Raw genomic sequence first — 21,140 nt, forward strand, 5'->3', positions numbered from 1 at the left:
TCATTGCATCCCCCTCCATGTCTCTCCCATTTCTCCTCTCCATGTCTCTCATTGCAGCACCCTGCATGTCTCTCCCATTTCTCCTCTCCATGTCTCTCATTGGATCTCCCTTCATGCCTGTCCCATTTCCCCTCTCCATGTCTGTCATTGTATCCCCCTTCATGTCTCTCCCATTGCCCCTCTCCATGTCTCTTATTGCAGCCCTCTCCATCTCTCTCCCATTTCTCCTCTCCATGTCTCTTATTGGATCCCACTCCATGTATCTTCGATTTCCTCTCTCCATGTCTCTCATTGCAGCACCTTCCATGTCTCTCCATTGCCACTCTCCATGTCTCTCCATTTGCCCCCTATATGTCTCTCATTGCAGCCCCCTACATATATCTCCCTTTGCTCCTCTCCATGTCTCTCATTGCAGCAACCTCCATGTCTCTCCCATTGCCCCTCTCCATGTCTCATTGCAGCCCTCTCAATGTCTCTCCCATTTCCCCTCTCCATGTCTCTCATTGTATCCCCCTCCATGTCTCTTCCTCTCTCCATGTCTCTCATTGCAGCACCTTCCATGTCTCTCCATTGCCCCTCTCCATGTCTCTCATTGTATCCCCCTCCATGTCTCTCCCATTTCTCCTCTCCATGTCTCTCATTGGATCTCCCTTCATGTCTTACCCATTTCCCCTCTCCATGTCTGTGATTGTATCCCCCTCCATGTCTCTCCCATTGCCCCTTTCCATGTCTCTCATTGCAGCCCTCTCCATCTCTCCCATTTCTCCTCTCCATGGCCAATATTTACTAAGAATTCGAGTTTGTCAGATTTGTGTGTTTTTTTCTAAGTCCCAATCCGGGAATTCACTAAGCACCAATCTCGGCAGTGTTTGGACTATTCGTAATGGTTTGATTTGCAAAGTTCCGAAATAAGAAATGAATAGACCATCGGTCAAACACTTTGCGGTCAGCGGTGAGGTTACTTTCGGTCAACCGCTGACCGCAAAATTCCCACCATTGGCTACAATGGAGCGCATAGGCGCTACATTGTATCTGTGCCGTGTGCTGCCTGACAGACAATACAGGAGCACACAGCCAATCAGGAGAGTGCCACGACGTGGCGCTCCCTGATTGGCTGAAGGGACCCTCTTTGACAGGAGTCAGGGGGGGTCCTGGCAGTCGGGGAAAGGGGTCCCATGTGTAAACATGGGACCCCTTTCAGTGCGTGGTCGGGTTTCCGTTTTATTATTTTGCCAAGTACGTGGATTATTCAAAGGTCTGATTCTACACTGGATTATGTGAGTATAATTTTTTTCACAGGTACCCCAAGGATTCTACATGGAGAAGAGGACCGAGCCTCGTGGGAACATAGGCCCTCATTCCGAGTTGTTCGCTCGGTATTTTTCATCGCATCGCAGTGAGAATTCTCTTAGTGCGCATGCGTAATGTTCGCACTGCGCATGCGTCAAGTAACTTTACTAAGAAGAAAGTAATTTTACTCACGGCTTTTTAGTCGCTCCGGAGAACGCATTGTGATTGACAGGAAATGGGTGTTACTGGGCGGATGTACGGCGTTTTAGGGGCGTGTGGCTGGAAACGCTACCGTTTCCGGAAAAAACGCAGGCGTGTCTGGAGAAACGGTGGGAGTGCTTGGGCGAACGCTGGGTGTGTTTATGACGTCAGCCGGGACCGAAAAGCACTGAATTGATCGCACAGGCAGAGTAAGTCTGGAGTTACTCAGAAACTGCTAACTCGGTTTTGATCGCAATATTGCGAATACATCGGTCGCACATTTAAGATGTTTAGATTCACTCCCAGTAGGCGGCGGCTTAGCGTGTGTAACTCTGCTATAATCGCCTTGCGAGCGAACAACTCGGAATGAGGGCCATAGGTAAGTATGTGTGTATGGAGGTGTGCATGTATGTAATAAACTTATACTTTCACGGTGTGTGTGTCCTGTTTTTTTGGGGGTATTTTTTTAGTAGTAGTACTACAGGTACCAGTGTGCCCGGTTTTCCACCGCATGCTGGTACTTGTGGTTCTCCAAGTACCAGCTTGCGGGGGAGGCTTGCTGGGACTTGCAGTACTGCTACTAAAAACAATATTCACATTTTTTCAAAAGACTATCAGTCCCCATCCGCCGCCCTTGGATGGGGGGGACAGCCTCGGGCTTCACCCCTGGCCCTTGGGTGGCTGGAGGGGGGGACCCCTTGATTTAAGGGGTTCCCACTCCTCCACGGTACCCCGGTGACTAGTTGGGTATGTAATGCCAGGGCCGCAGGGACCAGTATAAAAGTGTCCCCCGGCTGTGGCATTATGTACCTGGCTAGTGGAGCCCGGTGCTGGTTTCAAAAATACGGGGGACCCCTACGCTTTTTGTCCCCCGTATTTTTGGAACCAGGACCAGGCGCAGAGCCCGGTGCTGGTTGATTAAATATGGGGGAACCCCTGTCATTTTTTCCCCCATATTTTTTCAACCAGGACCGGCTCAAAGAGCCCGAGGCTGGTTGTGCTTAGGAGGGGGGACCTCACGCAATTTTTTTCAGAATTTTTAAGACTTTAATCAACTTTTTAAGGTACACAATGAAGCCCTGCACGGATCTCACAGATCCGGCCGGGATTCCTTGTGTTTTGTCAGGCAGTGTTTTACTCATCACTCCCGTAAAACACTGCCTGATATTACGAATCACATTGACATCGGAAAAAACGATTGTGCAAAACTCGGCAGCTTAGTGAATGATCGTATCAGGATTCAAAAAGTTGCCGTAAAATGCACCCGATACCATTCGAGTTCAAACACCCTTCAAAACGTCCAAAACACGAATCTTTGTAAATATACCCCCATGTCTCTCATTGGATCCCTCTCCATGTCTCTTCGATTTCCTCTCTCCATGTCTCTCATTGCAGCACCTTCCATGTCTCTCTATTGCCACTCTCCATGTCTCTCCATTTGCCCCTATATGTCTCTCATTGCAGCCTTCTACATATATCTCCCTTTGCTCCCCTCTATGTCTCTCCCTTTGCCCACTCCATGTCTTTCCCTTTACTAACCTCTATGTCTCTCATTGCAGCCTTCTAGCTCTCACTGCAATGAGAGAGACAGTGTTAGGCGCCGGGGTCCGCTTGTCTGCGCGGCCCGGCGCCTAGCAACTAGAGACGCCGTGCGCGTACAGCCGCCGGCTCCCTAGCAACGCTAGACGCCGGGCGCGCTGAGCCGCACGGACCCTAGCAACGGGGACGCCACTGGCGGACCGCGTTCCCCGTTGCTAGGCTTTAGGAAATTAAGAAAAGCAAGGCAGCTGCACGGCATTTATTCTAATCAGCCTTTAGCAGCTGATTGGAGGACTCCTTGTTAAATACACTCCCAGGGCTTCTCACAGACGCCGGTAATAGCTTCCTGCATGCTGCCTTTGTTTGCTGAGAGTCTGTTTCCAGTCCTGCTGTATCCGGTCATTCCAGTCCTCAGAAGTCCGGTATTCGGGAGTTGTCATCTCATCCCAAGAGGTCGTTTGGTTCCCTGGAGTCCTGACTGATCACCGTTTTATATCCAGTGGTGTTCGTGAGTTGCGGCTCTGCCGTGTGTTGCGGCTCAGCCGCTTTACCTTTTATATTTTGTGTTTGGAGCATTTGCGGAGGGTTCCGCTTCCACAAGTCCTCTCTGGTACTCGGCGGTGCCGGGTAGGAGAATTGGACAAGTGGATATTTTGGTTGTCCTTTTCCCTGGCGGTTTCTCCGCACATATTATAGTTTTGAGTTTGCTTAGCCCCTGGCCTGGTTGTTTAGTTAGAGGGCCTCTTGTTATCACCCTGTCTCGGGTTTCCCTTTGTCTCTCATTAAGACCGGGGGGCATCGAAGTTGGGCAGACATAATCCGCCCTTCAAACGCGGCTGCCAAGGGCTCAAGAAACCATAGTCTCGCAGGGGATTTCTGACAACACGGGTGAGACAACAGAGTTAGGGCGCCAGGGGCTATTTTCCTGTCCTGCTCCCTTCCCCAGCATTCCGTTCCAGTGCTCCGGTCCTTGCCATAAGATCTCCTCTGACCAGAGTGCTGGAATCATAACATTATTACCGGCCATACCAAAACTTAAAATTAAACGGGGTTTAATTTTTTCTCATTCAGTTTTGTGAGAGTTTATCGGCCTCATGAATCGAACAGGTTTAGGGCCAAATCCTGGTCAGCTCTTAGTCAGCCAGATTCAAGAACTTACTCAGATGGTTCAGGATCTTTCTCTTCGGGTGAAGTCGCAGGAAGGTCTTTTGCGAGCTTCCCCAAGGGTAGTCCCTGAACCAAAGATGCATTTGCCTGACCGTTTTTCTGGTGATAGAAAAGATTTTTTTAATTTTAAAGAATCCTGTAAGCTTTATTTTCGTTTAAGACCGACTTCCTCGGGTACTGAATCTCAGCGGGTCGGGATTATTATTTCTTTGCTCCTGGGGGATCCTCAGACCTGGGCATTTGGTTTAAGAGCAGAGGATCCGGCATTGTTGTCAGTTGACGCTTTTTTTGAGTCTTTAGGGCTCTTGTATGATGACCCTGATAGAGAGGCGTCCGCTGAAAGTCAGTTGCGCGCTCTCAGACAGGGTAGAAATCCTGCGGAGGTTTATTGTACGGAGTTTCGCCGTTGGTCGAACGACTGTGGCTGGAATGACCCAGCCCTGCGCAGTCAGTTTCGCCTCGGCTTATCAGAGTCTATAAAAGACAGTCTCCTTCAGTACCCCGCTCCTGAGGCTCTCGATAAACTCATGGAGCTTTCTATTAATATTGATCGTCGTCTCAGAGAGCGGAGGGCTGAAAAAGGAGCACCTGTAAGGTCAAGTCCGTGTGTATATTCCATTCCTGAAGACGTAGAGGAGCCCATGCAGATGGATCTCTCCCTGCTGTCTCCTGAAGAAAGAGCCAGAAGGCAAAATTCTGGTCTTTGTCTGTACTGTGGGGGTAAGGGACATTTTGCTCGTAATTGTCCGAACAAGTCGGGAAACGCTTTGACCAGGTGAATTGTGAGGGGGTTCACCTAGGTCTGCAGCTTATCTCCTCGAATAACTCCCTTTTAGTCCCAGTTAAAGTTTCCTTTGGCAGCCTCAGTTCTTCGGTGTCGGCTTTTGTTGACAGTGGAGCTGCAGGAAACTTTATGGATTTAACTTGGGCTAAGGCCTTAGGCATTCCTCAGTTACCTTTGGGTAGGTGTGTCACCATGCATGGCTTAGATGGGAGTCCGCTGTCTAATGGGATTATTTCTCTCCATACACCCCCTGTACTACTTACAGTAGGAGCTCTACATTCCGAGAAAATCGAGTTCTTTCTTACACATTGCCCAGCAGTTCCAGTTGTTCTGGGTCACCCTTGGCTGGCCTTTCATAATCCCACCATTGATTGGCGGTCGGGGGAGATTTCACAATGGGGTACTTTTTGTGATAAGGAATGTATCACGTTTCCAGTCAGAGTAGCAGCTATCATTCCAGAACTCATTCCGGTGGAATACCAGGAGTTTGCTGATGTTTTCTCCAAAGGCAATGCGGACATTCTGCCTCCTTATCGGCCTTATGATTGTGCTATTGAGTTAATTCCTGGTGCCGCATTGCCAAAGGGAAGATTATATGCTTAATCCGGGCCAGAAACTGCGGCTATGAATGATTATGTAAAGGAGAGCCTTGAGAAAGGATTTATTAGACCATCAAAATCTCCTTTAAGTGCAGGCTTCTTCTTTGTGGAGAAAAAGGATGGCTCGCTTAGACCTTGCATTGATTTTAGAGCCCTGAATAAGATCTCAGTTAAAAACACCTATCCTTTGCCGTTGATTTCTGTACTCTTTGATCAGTTACGTTCTGCTGTGATTTTTTTTCTAAAATTGACCTTAGAGGAGCGTACAACCTCATCCGAATTAAATCTGGAGATGAGTGGAAAACGGCCTTCAGTACTCAGTCGGGTCACTACGAATACCTGGTGATGCCGTTCGGCCTGTCCAATGCTCCGGCAGTTTTTCAAGACCTCATTAACGATGTGCTCCGTGACTTCCTAGGGAAATTCGTGGTCGTTTACTTAGACGACATCCTGATTTTTTCTGAATCAATGGAACAACATGTTACCCAGGTGCGTCTGGTTCTTCAAAAGTTACGCGAGAATCATTTATATGCCAAGCTGGAGAAGTGTGAGTTTCATGTCACGGAAATATCTTTTTTAGGGTACATAATTTCCCCTCAGGATTTTCCATGGAACCAAAGAAACTCCAGGCCATCCTTAGTTGGGCGCAACCCACCAATTTAAAAGCAATTCAGCGCTTTTTAGGGTTTGCGAATTATTATAGGAGGTTCATTCATTCTTTTTCTGACCTGGTTGCTCCCATTGTAGCTCTGACAAAGAAAGGAGCGGATCCTACCAACTGGTCGCGTGAAGCTGAGTTGTCGTTCCGGGCCTTGAAACAAGCCTTTGTCTCGGCTCCAGTCCTCAGACATCCTAATCCGGAATTGCCCTTTGTGGTGGAGGTTGATGCCTCGGAGGTTGGAGTGGGGGCTATCCTTTCTCAAAAGGATCCGGAGTCTCTGGAGTTACATCCTTGTGCCTTTATGTCCAGGAAATTCTCCTCCGCTGAATCCAACTATGACGTTGGTAATCGGGAGTTACTGGCGGTAAAGTGGGCTTTCGAGGAGTGGAGGCATTGGCTGGAGGGAGCAAAACATACTATTTCGGTATTGACTGACCATAAGAACCTGCAATACATTGAATCGGCTAAGCGGCTTAATGCCCGGCAGGCACGTTGGGCATTATTTTTTATGCGTTTCAAATTTATAATCACTTTCAGGCCTGGTTCCAAGAATACTAAGGCTGATGCCCTGTCACGTAGCTTTCTTCCGGTTCACAATAACAATCCTGTTACCCCCATACTTCCATCTTCGGTCATCTGGGCGGGCCTCACACAAGATTTATTTACCCAGTTAAAACAGCTTCAACACCAAGCTCCTAGAATTACTCCTGCTGGTCGTCTTTACGTCCCTGAGTTTTTGAGAGCTACTGTTTTAACGGAATTCCGTGATAACAAAGTTTCAGGGCATCCAGGAGTCTCTAAGACATTGGAGTTAGTCTCTCGCTCAGTATGGTGGCCTGGTCTTTCTAAAGACGTCAAGGAATTTGTTTATTCATGTCAGGTTTGTGCACAGCATAAGGTTCCCCGTTCCTTGCCCATCGGGCAACTTATGCCCTTAAATGTTCCTCTCAGGCCGTGGTCTCATATTTCCATGGATTTTGTGGTTGACCTTCCCCTTTCAGCCGGATTCCGAGTCATATGGGTGGTAGTGGACCGTTTTAGTAAAATGGCTCATTTTATTGCTCTTCCCCGATTGCCTTCTGCCCAAGGGTTGGCAGTTTTGTTTCTCCGCCATGTATTCAGGCTTCATGGGTTGCCTACTGATATTGTTTCTGATCGGGGTCCACAATTCATCGCACAATTCTGGAAATGTTTTTGTGCCTCATTGAAGATGAAATTGTCGTTAACATCCGGTTACCACCCACAATCCAACGGGCAAACCGAACGAGTTAACCAATCATTGAAACAATATTTGCGCTTGTATTCAGCCAAACTCCAGAATGATTGGTCCGAGTTTCTTCCGTTGGCTGAATTTGCTTACAATAATTCTTGTCATTCCTCCACTAAAGAGTCTCCATTCTTTTCAGTTTTTGGTTTTCACCCCAGAGCTAATTCTTTTTTTCATCATTCCTCAGTCTCCTCGCTAACCTTAACCTCCCATCTCAGAGCCATTTGGAAAAAGGTGCACCTTGCTCTCAGAAAAACGGCCTTTCGAGAGAAGAAATTTTCTGACAGGCTCCGACGTCCTTGCACTTTTAAGGTGGGAGATAGGGTGTGGTTGTCGACTCGCAACATCAGGCTTCGACAATCCTCGGCTAGACTGGGACCCAAATTTATTGGGCCATTTCTTATTATTAAAAGAGTCAACCCAGTTGCCTTTCGGTTACGTTTACCAAGATCTCTCAGGATTGGAAATACGTTTCATTGTTCCCTGTTGAAACAATACGTTTCTTCCAGTAGATTTCCTCGGAAGATCTCTCAGGGTAGATCTCCAGTGGATGTACAGGGACAACAGGAGTTCTTGGTAGAGAAGGTTCTCGATTCCAAATTGTCCCGGGGTCGGCTGTATTTTCTAGTTCACTGGAAAGGCTATGGTCCGGAGGAAAGGTCTTGGGTCCTGGATAAGGATCTTCATGCCCCGAGGCTCAAGAGGGCATTTTTTCGGGAATTTCCTCAGAAACCTGGCTTTAGGGGTTCCTTGACTGTTAGGCGCCGGGGTCCGCTTGTCTGCGCGGCCCGGCGCCTAGCAACTAGAGACGCCGTGCGCGTACAGCCACCGGCTCCCTAGCAACGCTAGACGCCGGGCGCGCTGAGCCGCACGGACCCTAGCAACGGGGACGCCACTGGCGGACCGCGTTCCCCGTTGCTAGGCTTTAGGAAATTAAGATATTCACCTGCTCTCTGGCCGTGCAGCAAGGCAGCTGCACGGCATTTATTCTAATCAGCCTTTAGCAGCTGATTGGAGGACTCCTTGTTAAATACACTCCCAGGGCTTCTCACAGACGCCGGTAATAGCTTCCTGCATGCTGCCTTTGTTTGCTGAGAGTCTGTTTCCAGTCCTGCTGTATCCGGTCATTCCAGTCCTCAGAAGTCCGGTATTCGGGAGTTGTCATCTCATCCCAAGAGGTCGTTTGGTTCCCTGGAGTCCTGACTGATCACGTTTTATATCCAGTGGTGTTCGTGAGTTGCGGCTCTGCCGTGTGTTGCGGCTCAGCCGCTTTACCTTTTATATTTTGTGTTTGGAGCATTTGCGGAGGGTTCCGCTTCCACAAGTCCTCTCTGGTACTCGGTGTTGTCGGGTAGGAGAATTGGACAAGTGGATATTTTGGTTGTCCTTTTCCCTGGCGGTTTCTCCGCACATATTATAGTTTTGAGTTTGCTTAGCCCCTGGCCTGGTTGTTTAGTTAGAGGGCCTCTTGTTATCACCCTGTCTCGGGTTTCCCTTTGTCTCTCATTAAGACCAGGGGGCATCGAAGTTGTGCAGACATAATCCGCCCTTCAAACGCGGCTGCCAAGGGCTCAAGAAACCATAGTCTCGCAGGGGATTTCTGACAACACGGGTGAGACAACAGAGTTAGGGCGCCAGGGGCTATTTTCCTGTCCTGCTCCCTTCCCCAGTATTCCGTTCCAGTGCTCCGGTCCTTGCCATAAGATCTCCTCTGACCAGAGTGCTGGAATCATAACAGACAGTAATCATTGCGGCACCCCCATAGTTATCTATGTGGCCCACTCCTTATAGTTATCTATACATCTTCCATATAGTTTTCTATGCAGCCCCTCCCTCTAGTTATCCATACAGCCCACCTACAATGCTTACCTTTAGTTGCGATTGCCAGCACCGTTTTGCATCATCGCTCTTCAGATCAGCCAGGAAGTGAAATCAGACATGCACTGTGCTGTGGGACCCCATTCAGCAACAGGCTGTCTGTTGCTTTCCACTGACAGGACCACTCCCACATGCTACCCCGCTCATCACCCCCTTTGTACCACTGCCCTTTCCCACCGTACACAAAAACATTTTTAAAATGCATTAATTAGTAAATGAGGCTGCCTCTGGTTAGAGCGCTACAGCATCCCAGGGAGCCACAGCACACAGTTTGGGAGCCACTGGCACAAGCAATATTGTCCTCTCTGCTGGTATTATGGACTCAAAGAAAATTGGTTTACAGAAGACTCTTGTGTGGGTGCACTCTTGTATTGATTTGTTTATATGAGAATATTAAAACATAACTTTTATTATCTAATTATTTTAAGAAAAGATCCACACTTCCATATTCCACCACAGTTAATCAGTAAAGTATAATGGTATCTGTGTGTACACATATGGAGCAGTCCACATATGTCTCTAAAGGGTACCGGATCATCAATAGTACAGATGGAGCCATCTTTATCTTGGCCTTTAATAGGATTAACTGAGCCTGGGCAATCAGACTTAATCCCCTGCTGTAATGAGTTAATCCCTTGATGTATTGTTCTCTCTGTATTGTATTACATCTGAGAACAAAAGATGAAGGGTTTATGCTAATAAACCATGGTGTGCCTAGGCGCAGCAGAGAAGTCACGATAAACGTGGCTCCATCTGTATGGCTGATTAAATATGAGTGGAAAAACTAGAGCAAATATAAAAGATAATCCAATCAATTAGTTAATTGGTTGAAAAAAGTTGGAAATGTTCTGGTTAGTCTATGCTAATAGACTTGTAGGGGGATGCAGACACTGTGGCTCTACACCCTGACCCTATCCAACCAGCACAAGCACGGCTTGTGTTAATGAGACCTCAATGGGTCGATGGACTATACTGTTATTGGGAGTATAGATCCTTGTTAATGATAATAAGACTTGTCAATTTTTCAAAGTATCAGGAAGAAACGGTACTTAAGAGAAACATCCAATGTAGAAGTAAGAAGGTGAACTAAAGAGATGATTAAAGAAAAAATGTGGTGATCCTGCTGTTGGTGTATAGTCGAGACAGGTCATGAATTACAACACTGGGTATTCTCTGGGGGTCCCCCTCACAGGTACTGACCCAGCCCACCACCGTTTAGCTTCCAAGATCGGACGAGATCGGGCTCTGTCGGTGGGGTATGGTAGTAATTTCTTGGACCCACTTTGGCCGACTTACCAATGAGAGTGCACCTAAGGAAGAATTAGGAAGATGAAAGAAAAGATTGCGGATCTGCTGTCTTCGTTAGGCACAGGATTGCCCCATGGATCATAGATGAGAGTCCGCGGATATAAATAGATGGGAAATAAGGAAATGGAAAAGCAAAGAAATTAGTCAATTGGGACTGTATCAAGTGTCAGCATATAGTGTTATGCCGGCACTGCGTCGGAATTGGGGTTGTTATGCATAAGACAGAGCGATTACAATATCAGGTATGCTTGGCAGTCACCCTCTTTCCAAAGCATAAAAGGGGCACACAGGCCCTAATGGGTGCTGATTGATCCAATTACTCATGCATATATAAACATTGAATCCCTGTGCAGGATTATCAAGGTTCTATTGGGTAGTTGCTGGAAAAATTATAGCCAGAAAGAAATCAGTGTCCATCAACGCTGTTAGTTGGTATAGGTTCTATTCCAATGATGCCCTATACCGTTGATTATACCTCGTTGTCCACTAGTTATTATCGGCTTATTGCTGACAGTATACTACATAGGGTAACTGAAAAATAACTGAGGAATAACAGTCCCTGCCCAGATCCCTGGGTCACCCTCAATATAGTCAAATTGGTTTTAATGTAGGGCTGAAGATCTATATTAGACAGCCTGCTGGAGAAAAAATAATGTAAATGTCCAGAAAATGTCCAAATCCCTGAGTTCTTCAATTACGTGTGAATTAGGAATTAGTATAGGTTTTTATACTGTTGAGAGATTACATGCATATACCGATATCAATGTCATTTGTGTGTGAAGTCTAATGGCTGGGTAAAAAAATACCGGTCCCTGCCCAGGTCCCTTGGTCAGTCTGGAGTTAACAGGATCTAGAGAGTGCTTCTCACGTCCTTAGTCCACGCTGGAAAACGCGTCTCACCCGTCCTGCGGGTTTGTTCACAGGATCTAGAGAGTGAGGAGTACTCAGGGATTTGGACATTTTCTGGACATTTACATTATTTTTTCTCCAGCAGGCTGTCTAATATAGATCTTCAGCCCTACATTAAAACCAATTTGACTATATTGAGGGTGACCTAGGGATCTGGGCAGAGACTGTTATTCCTCAGTTATTTTTCAGTTACCCTATGTAGTATACTGTCAGTAATAAGCCGATAATAACTAGTGGACAACGAGGTATAATCAACGGTATAGGGCATCATTGGAATAGAACCTATACCAACTAACAGCGTTGATGGACACTGATTTCTTTCTGGCTATAATTTTTCCAGCAACTACCCAATAGAACCTTGATAATCCTGTACAGGGATTCAATGTTTATATATGCATGAGTAATTGGGTCAATCAGCACTCATTAGGGCCTGTGTGCCCCTTTTTTGCTTTGGAAAGAGGGTGACTGCCAAGCATACCTGATATTGTAATCGCTCTGTCTTATGCATAACAACCCCAATTCCGACGCAGTGCCGGCATAACACTATATGCTGACACTTGATACAGTCCCAATTGACTAATTTCTTTGCTTTTCCATTTCCTTATTTCCCATCTATTTATATCCGCGGACTCTCATCTATGATCCACGGGGCAATCCTGTGCCTAACGTAGACAGCAGATCCGCAATCTTTTCTTTCCTCTTCCAAATTCTTCCTTAGGTGCACTCTCATTGGTAAGTCGGCCAAAGTGGGTCCAAGAAATTACTACCATTCCCCACCGACAGAGCCCGATCTCATACGATCTTGGAAGCTAAACGGTGGTGGGCTGGGTCAGTACCTGTGAGGGGGACCCCCAGAGAATACCCAGTGTTGTAATTCATGACCTGTCTCGACTATACACCAACAGCAGGATCACCACATTTTTTCTTTAATCATCTCTTTAGTTCACCTTTCTTACTTCTACATTGGATGTTTCTCTTAAGTACCGTTTCTTCCTGATACTTTGAAAAATTGACAAGTCTTATTATCATTAACAAGGATCTATACTCCTAATAACAGTCCAGTCCATCGACCCATTGAGGTCTCATTAACACAAGCCGTGCTTGTGCTGGTTGGATAGGGTCAGGGTGTAGAGCCACAGTGTCTGCATCCCCCTACAAGTCTATTAGCATAGGCTAACCAGAACATTTCCAACTTTTTTCAATCAATTAACTAATTGATTGGTTTATCTTTTATATTTGCTCTAGTTTTTCCACTCATATTTAATCAGCCATACTATTGATGATACGGTACCCTTTAGAGACATATGTGGACTGCTCCATATGTGTACACACAGATACCATTATACTTTACTGATTAACTGTGGTGGAATATGGAAGTGTGGATCTTTTCTTAAAATAATTAAATAATAAAAGTTATGTTTTAATATTCTCATATAAACAAATCAATACAAGAGTGCACCCACACAAGAGTCTTCTGTAAACCAATTTTCTTTCAAGCTTTCTTCTGACTCTGGGTGCACCACCAGGTATAAATAACAGGAATTGTTCCTGTACATTGTATTCTATTCTGGTACTATATAATTTTGACTGAACCTTTTGGACTGGTGCGGAATCATACCCCTTTCTTTCTGAGGTATTTGGGACTCGGCAGAGCCTTCCAGACTTTGCGAAGTCCCTGCCAGGTTTGAACATTGGGGGTCATTCTGACCCGATCGCACGCTGCAGTTTTTCGCAGCGTAGCGATCGGGTCAGAACCGCGCATGCGCCGGCGTCGCAGTGCGCCGGCGCATGGCTGCCCGTCGCTGTACTACGATCGCCTCTGCGAGAGGCAGAGGCGGTTGATGGGCGGGAGGGGGCAAAACGGCGGCGTTTGGCCTCCATTCCGTGGGCGAGGTCCGGCCAACGCAGGCGTGGCCGGACTGTGCGGGGAGTGGCCCGCAGCGGCTGCGTGACGTCACACGCAGCCACTGCGGGCCGGGGAGCAAAGAGTAACTCCCGGCCAGCACACTAATGCTGTGCTGGCTGGGAGCTACTCTTGAAGTGCAAAGGCATCGCCGCTGTGCGATGCCTTTGCACTTCTGCGGGGGGGGGGGGGGGGGGTCCGGCACTGACATGCGGGGCGGACTAGCCCAGTGCTGGGCGTCCCCCCGCATGTCTGAGGTCATGATTGTAGCTGTGCTAAATTTAGCACAGCTACGATCAACTCAGAATGGCCCCTATAATGCGCATTTGTACACGTGTGTACAGCGTTCGACTGCCGGCGGTACATCAGAGTAGACCATAGAGGGGGACACCACTAGACCTTGCTGGATATGTAAGTGATGGTTATTATTTGTATGCATCAGCAATACTAAACTAAATATGCTACCTGTTGGTAATGCAGTGCGCTCCTGCGGTATCTGGACTTTGCCTTTACTGAGACAATAGGCCCCTTTACCAAAACGAGCACTGACAGTGCTACTGTGCATAAGTGGTGCCATCTTGTTACTGTGTTTGTGCACCACAGTACTACACGGACATGCTCTGGGGAGTCAGTCACTGTGTTTATCCTGCACTTACCGCTATTAATACATGACCGGATGGTCCTCTGTATGTTCCGCTCCATCTCTGCTCTGTGCTGTTATTACCATGAATACTGCTGTACATTGTCACACTACAATAAACCTGAACTCCTGGTCACTGTGTGACCCACTACATATGCTGATTCCACTGGTGTCTACTATAATCCAGCTTGTGTATACCACAAATAGTACACACATATCAACACCACGACAATTAGTATCACTAAATGGAGTCCAATGGGGCCTAGTCATCATTACTAATGGGAATGTTACACATGCGGAAACGCTATTTCTGCAGCAGGTTATGTTGGTTTTCACAGGGAAACATCAGGGGGTAGAGTGGCTCTTGATCCAGAGGCACCAACAGGCTAAAGCTTTTGGCTGTTCCAGGCTGCATTGGGGTCTCCTATATAACCCTGCCTCCAGGCACTATGAGCTCAGTTTCAGTTGGTGTCTGTAGCAGCAGGTCACTTAACAGGTGGGCTGCACTGGGCAGCCCTGAAAAAGCTTTCTCCAACAGAAAATGTCTTCAAAACTGGGCTGTCAGCGCTGTATGTCTGTGTGACATTCAGCGCTGTCTCCAGAAAAAGTCCTGAGACTTCAAGACAGGATAAGATGCTTCCTTTATCGCCCCAGAGTGTCGATACACTCAGCAATGCAAGTACTTGGCCTGATGGTGTCGGCATTCGACATGGTAGAGTACGCTCAATTTCATTCTCGCACACTGCAGAGGTTAATCCTTTCCAAGTGGGATGACCAACCTTATCGGATCAGATCTCACATGATCACTTTGACTCCGGAGGTTCGTCTGTCGCTGACCTGGTGGCTACAGGACCAGCAATTGAGCAAGTGCTGTCCCTTCTGGATCCCCAACTAGGTCCTGCTGACAGTGGACGCCAGTCTGTGGGGATGGGGTGCGGTGTTGGAGCAACACTCTTTTCAGGGTCGCGGGACCAACGAGGAGTCACTCCTCCCAAAAAACATTCTGGAGTTGCGGGTGGTGTTCAATGCGCTATCACTTACCCTGCCTTTGATGCAGAACAGGCCTGTTCAAGTACGGTCAGACAACGCCACCATGGTGGCATACAAAAACCATCAAGGCGGCACACGAAGCCGTATGGCAATAATGGAAGTGTCAAAAATTCTTTGTTGGGTGGAACGCCATCTGCCAACAATATCGGAAGTGTTCATTTCGGGCTTCCTGAACTGGGAAGCAGACTTCCTCAGTTGCCAGGACGTGCACGCCGGCGAGTGGAGTCTTCATCCAGAAGTCTTTCAACACCTAGTGGACAAGTGGGGCCTACCAGACGTAGACCTTATGGCGTCTCGACACAATCACAAAGTTCCGGTCTTCGGATCAAGGACCAGGGATCCTCAAGCAGCGTTCGTGGATGCAATGGCGATTCCATGGAACTTTCGGCTGCCTTACATGTTCCCTCCAGTGTCACTCCTGTCCAGGGTCCTTCGGAAGTTCAAACAAGAAGGAAGATTTTTACTTCTACTCGCTCCAGCATGGCCCAGACAGCATTGGTTCTCAGACCTGCAGGGTCTATCAACAGAGCGTCCTCTTCTACTTCCTTAATGTCCAGACCTCCTTGTACAGGGCCCTTATCTTTATCCGGACCTAGCCGGGCTGGCTTTGACGGCGTGGCTCTTGAAGCATCACTCCTGAGAGTCAAAGGATTCTCTGAGGCGGTCATCCAAACTATGTTAAAAGCCCGTAAACCGGCTTCAGCTCGGATTTATTACAGGGTCTGGAATTCTTACTTCACCTGGTGTGCTGATAAGAATTATGATGCTAAAAGGCCTGGACTTAGGCCTTCGTCTGGCCTCCTTCAAGGTTCACATATCTGCCTTGTCAGTATGGTTTCAGAGAAAAACTGTAACCTATACCTAACGCTCATACATTTAGGGTGTCTTACGGATTCAGCCTCCCTATGTCCCTCGTATGGCTCCATGGGATCTGTCGGTTGCACTGAATGCTCTGCAAGAGTCTCCGTTTGAACCTCTTGAGACGGTGGACCTTAAATGGCCCACAGCCAATGTCTTGTTTTTACTGGCAATTGCCTCTGCTAGAAGGGTGTCGGACTTAGGCGCATTGTCCTGTCATCCACCATTTCTAATATTTCATTGTGACTAGGCAGTTATTTACCTAAGGTGGTCTCATCTTTTCACCTAAACCAAGAGATTGTGGTTCCGGACTTTATCTCTTCTGATTTGTCCCCAAAGAGCGATCTTTGGATGTGGTGCGGGCTCTCCGTATATATGTGGAGAGGACTGCCCCAATCATGAGGGCAGACTCCCTTTTTGTTTTTCACAAACGTGGCTGGCCTGCGAAAAAACAAACCTTGGCCAGATGGATTAGAATGGTGATTGCACATGCTTATGCGCAGGCTGGTCTCCCAGCTCCTGCTGCTATTAATGCCCATTCTACTCGGTCTGTTGGACCTTCTCGGGCGGCTCACCATGGCGTGTCCTCAGAACAGTTGTGCAAAGCAGCTACGTGATCCTATGTGAACACGTTTATTAGGTTCTATGCCTTTGATACTTCTGCCTCACAGGATGCTTCCTTTGGACGCGGGGTTCTCATACCCGCTAATGCGCTTCCCCTCCCTTGAGGAACTACTTTAGGACATCCCCGATGTTTCGATGTGGAAACCAATGTAAACTGCTGCAAAAAGGGATAGTTATGGTAGACTTACCATTGTTTACTCTCTTTCTGCGAGGTACATTGGGTTCCAAAGGGCGCCAGCCCTGACGCACCTAGGGGGTAATTCTGGGTTTATCGCAGCAGGAACTTTGTTAGCAGTTGGGCAAAACCATGGCCCTCATTCCGAGTTGTTCGCTCGGTAATTTTCTTCGCATCGCAGCGATTTTCCGCTAATTGCGCATGCGCAATGTTCGCACTGCGACTGCGCCAAGTAAATTTGCTAAGAAGTTTGGTATTTTACTCACGGCATTACAAGGTTTTTTCTTCGTTCTGGTGATCGGAGTGTGATTGACAGGAAGTGGGTGTTTCTGGGCAGAAACTGTCCGTTTTATGGGTGTGTGTGAAAAAACGCTGCCGTTTCTGGGAAAAACGCGGGAGTGGTTGGAGAAACGGGGGAGTGTCTGGGCGAACGCTGGGTGTGTTTGTGACGTCAAACCAGGAATGACAAGCACTGAACTGATCGCACTGGAAGAGTAAGTCTCGAGCTACTCAGAAACTGCACAGAAAAATCTTTTCGCAATATTGCGAATACTTCGTTCGCAATTCTGCTAAGCTAAGATACACTCTCAGAGGGCGGCGGCTTAGCGTGTGTAATGCTGCGAAAAGCGGCTAGCGAGTGAACAACTCGGAATGAGGGCCCATGTGCACTGCAGGGTAGGCAGATATAACATGTGCAGAGAGAGTTAGATCTGGGTGGGTTATTTTGTTTCTGTGCAGGGTAAATACTGGCTGCTTTATCTTTACACTGCAATTTAGATTGCAGTTTGAACACACCCCACCCAAATCTAACTCTATCTGCATGTTATATCTGCCCCACCTGCAGTGCACATGGTTTTGCCCAACTGCTAACAAGTTTTCTGCTACGATCAGGTCTGAATTACCCCCACAGTTACTTGCTTATTTTACTTTACTTACCTCCTCCATAAACAACACTGCACGTCTATATCTACACAGACACCCTACAACCTTCAGCCTGTATACTACACACTGTACATATACAGCACTACAACTTCTATACCAACACCCCACCTTCAGCATCTCCAATGTACAGGAACACTCCACAGTCAACCTGCTCACTACAGCCTACCACACCTAATCCCTCAGCCTGCCCACTACCACCCATCCACAGCCCCCTACTATCCATCTCCAGCCCACAATGGAGGTGCCGCAGTTTAAGGGTGCAGGCATGACTTATGGGGGTGCTAGTTGGGTGACATGAACGAGTTAGCTGGTCAGCTCTTTCAGGTCACCATATGGTGTACATCTGCTCAGAGGGGGGGTGGCTTGTTATAAGTTAGGGCAGAACATAGTAGACTGGGTTACAGTGGGCTGAGGGGGAGGGGCTGTGGGCTGGCTGAGGGATCAAGTGTGGTGGGCAGGGTCACACTCACCTCATCTGTTATTAGTTACTGGGGAGTACCAGCTCCCCTCACTCTGATTATACACAGCACTGCCCAGCCCATCTATGAGATCCAGAGTGCCCTGTGCACTTACTGCATAGAGTGCACACCGTTCTCTACCCTGTCTCCACCACGCAGCTAGAGCCCCATCCACCCAAACCTACATCGGGGGTCCACAAGGTAGAATCTATGTCCCCTTTGCTGAAAGGACCCACATGTGACATCAGGTGAGGATGGAAGTTTGCTTATGCTCTTACAGCATTTTTATTTTTTCTCCAAACTAGGTTTGTTGTAGGTCATTTTGTTGTATTTAGGCTTCATTGTATCCTCGCGGCCGGTGTCTCGCTCTGCTCACCACAGGTTACTATTCTGAATAGATGGTAACATTGACCCAGTGCATTATGGGAAAGGTCCTCTCGGCAAAGGGATCTAGGCGCTACCGGCTCCGCAGTTCCCAGTGCTGCTCCTAGCCAGTGACCGCCCTCTTCTGCTGACCTGGCCTGTGACTCGTCACCTCCGGTCAGCAGAGAATGTTGCAGGCTGCAGCACATTTATATAGAAGCTTCCATTATTGGTCACTCAGGGCTACATCTGGTCACCACAGAATTTAGGAACCTGGAGGAAACAAGCATGCGATGCCAGGCAAGCGCTGAAGGCAGGTCGCAGGTTGCAACTCTGGAGAGTTGCTGGGTCCTAATGTTCAACGGCTTCAGCAAGAAGAGGCAGGTAGCAGCGCAGACCACAGAGTTGTTCGCTCCCCACCTCTCATCACCCTGCATCCTTGGCCCAGCTCACCCCTTGTCAGAGAGGGGCCCAGGTCATATCTGAGCCAGCCCACCGGCCTGGTGGCCCAATCTGCCCCTGGAACCCACAATGGCCGATATCCATTGGGTGGCTTCCTCTTCTGCAGTTGAGTCCCACTATAACTTTGTCTTTCATAGCAACGATGTGGAACTGTAGCAGAGAAATTCTAAAGTAGATAGTGGCCACATCTTTGGTTTTGATCACCTGGCCACTATTAGCAATAAGATTCACCATATGATTGTTGTCAGTCTGTACATTGGAATTGGTGCGGTTAAACTTGGCACAGTGTCAATATTAAATCTGATGGCATTATGGGTCTCTTTATCAGTAATGATGGCAAACATCTCACCCTTTTGGTTCTGATGTCTTCACTTTCACAATGGAACCACGTGACTGGCACAACATATGGTGTGGGCTCTATGGTGTTACCTCTGTGGTGGACTATGTGACCTTACTGTGCATGGCTGTCTGTCCTTATTTTTAGTCTTAGTTGGTTGGAACTAAAATCTGGTAATGCATGGAAGCAAATGTCAAATGACAATTGACCATTTGCTCTCAAACACTGGAAAATGGACAAAAACAGTCATTCAGACAAATTGGTAAAATCTGAGCAACAATCTGAATGCCAATTTTTGTTCATTTTCCAGTGTTTGAGAGCAAATTATAGATTGTCACTTAAGGTGCATACACACTTGCCGATAAAATGAACGACGTTGCTCATTTTCACCCTTCCTGAGCGACGTTCACTTTCTCGGCAAGTGTGTATGCCAGCGACGACTACCGATGTGCGGCCCCATGGGTCGTTAACAACCCTCACTGTCAGCCATGCATGCATGCTCAATCTGGACTGTCGTCCAAGAGCTGCCTGCACTGCCCAGCCGCAGCATGACCTCACTGAGCAATATGGTCGTCATAGCGCTCAGTATGTATGCACTGCCGCCGACCGCCCGGCTCGGGAGTGGGAAACACTAGTAGACAATGTCGCTCATAGAGCATGTCGTCTAGTGTGTATGCACCTTTACTCCCATACAGTACCAGATTTTCATTCCAATCAGCCAGATTGGACAGATAATTGTACAGTGTGTAGCTAGCTATACACTTCCTTTAACCGGTGACGTCTGAACCAATCTTTAAAAAAATGCATAAAAGGTATGCCTACTAAAAGCTAGATCTTAAAGAAAAATGCAGGTCAGGATAAAACACATCTCTCAAAACGTTGTGTACATGATGTTTTGTTTTGTTGCATGAGGTCCTAGGAGCTCTGTTAAAAATGTAATGAGGATATGTCACAGGATATTTTAGTATATTTTGGGCATGCTGCTCTTTATTCCCTTATTCACAAGCATTCTACAGTATATAATGATCCCATACTGTAATGTAATAGGAAGATGTGGTTGCTTCCTCACCACAAGATGCTACATTTGTAGTCCCTTCTGTTCACATAAATGTAAATCGCTGCTCACATAAATGTAAAGAATGCTGTTGTACAATGGGTCACCACACCCACTCATATTTGATCCTCAGGCAACAGTTGCCAGCTGCCTCCTGATATCTGTATATAATGTGTAAAAAATCCACCTGCTGAACAGCAAAGTGTGCCTGGATATTATTTTCAAGTGCAGGAAAGGATTACCTAGGATAAAGAAGTCTGCTGTTACATGCACATTGCTAAATACAGGCAATTCATTCAAGCATCCTCAATACTTTGGATTTTCCATAATATGGGAATTGAGTATGAATAGATAGGGGTCAGATTTGTGCAGATTGTAGTTGGGGGCTAAGCCTAATTAGATCCTGATTTTGCATGCCTAAAGCTGGACATACACGTACAGATATAATGCCTGTCAGACCGAAAGCCATTTTATCTAGCAGCCTAAGACCCTGAAGATACCGTGGTCTGGGACGTGCGGTGAGGTACTGGCTAGTACCAGAGCCAGATTTACACATAATATATGAGCCCAAGAGTACATGTGGGCATTAACCATAGGTGCATCAGTACGCACTGCTAGAAATTTGGTGAGTTTTGATAAGAGATGTGCGGAAAAGATAGGTGCTCACCTGC

At 47.4% G+C, this 21,140-nt stretch overlaps 2 pseudogenes; one reads left to right on the top strand and one right to left on the bottom strand.

Annotated features, from left to right (window-relative positions):
* Positions 1-10,537: 10,537 nt before the first annotated feature.
* On the bottom strand, positions 10,538-10,656 carry LOC134971205 (5S ribosomal RNA; annotated as a pseudogene).
* A 1,705-nt stretch (positions 10,657-12,361) lies between these two features.
* LOC134971367 (5S ribosomal RNA) lies at positions 12,362-12,480 on the top strand (annotated as a pseudogene).
* Positions 12,481-21,140: the final 8,660 nt, after the last annotated feature.

The sequence above is a fragment of the Pseudophryne corroboree genome, chromosome 11 (assembly GCF_028390025.1).
Source record: "Pseudophryne corroboree isolate aPseCor3 chromosome 11, aPseCor3.hap2, whole genome shotgun sequence".
Lineage (NCBI taxonomy): Eukaryota > Metazoa > Chordata > Amphibia > Anura > Myobatrachidae > Pseudophryne > Pseudophryne corroboree.